This window comes from Triticum aestivum, unplaced genomic scaffold, assembly GCF_018294505.1.
Source record: "Triticum aestivum cultivar Chinese Spring unplaced genomic scaffold, IWGSC CS RefSeq v2.1 scaffold71474, whole genome shotgun sequence".
In the NCBI taxonomy this organism is placed as follows: Eukaryota; Viridiplantae; Streptophyta; class Magnoliopsida; order Poales; family Poaceae; genus Triticum; species Triticum aestivum.
In genome coordinates, this window is record NW_025313322.1 from 1 (window position 1) to 528 (window position 528).

The 528-nt window shown below is 50.4% G+C and overlaps 1 non-coding gene across 1 annotated transcript; it reads right to left on the reverse strand.

The window, feature by feature from the left end:
- Positions 1 to 138: 138 nt before the first annotated feature.
- On the reverse strand, positions 139 to 257 carry LOC123179692 (5S ribosomal RNA). The gene has a single exon (XR_006490556.1). It is a non-coding gene; the product is annotated as a 5S ribosomal RNA (ribosomal RNA).
- Positions 258 to 528: the final 271 nt, after the last annotated feature.

The following is a 528-nucleotide window of genomic DNA, read 5'->3' on the forward strand; positions in this document are numbered from 1 at the left end:
CACAACGCCGACGCTGGACCCGTGAATCGTGAGCACCCAGCTATGACTTACCGCACTTGTGCAAAATAATAAAACACGGTAAATATAGTACTTACACGTGCGTTTTGTTTTGCAAGCGGCGCGAAGAAAATTAAAAAGGGAATGCAACACGAGGACTTCCCAGGAGGTCACCCATCCTAGTACTACTCTCGGCCAAGCACGCTTAACTTCGGAGTTCTCATGGTATCCGGTGCTTTAGTGCTAGTATGATCGCATCCGACATGTTACCCCGGTCTTCGTCCCTTATCCTTGCCCCTCCCAGCTCCACTACAAAGACGATTGTACATTGCTTTGGCCGCTCCCTCTCAACTACGGAGACGAGTTTAACGCGGTTTCCACCCCTCCCTCTCAACCGCACCAGTGCACGCTTGCCGCGCCACAACGCCGACGTTGGACCCGTGAATCGTGAGCACCCAGCTATGACTTACCGCACTCGTGCAAAATAATAAAACACGGTAAATATATTACTTACACGTGCGTTTTGTTTTG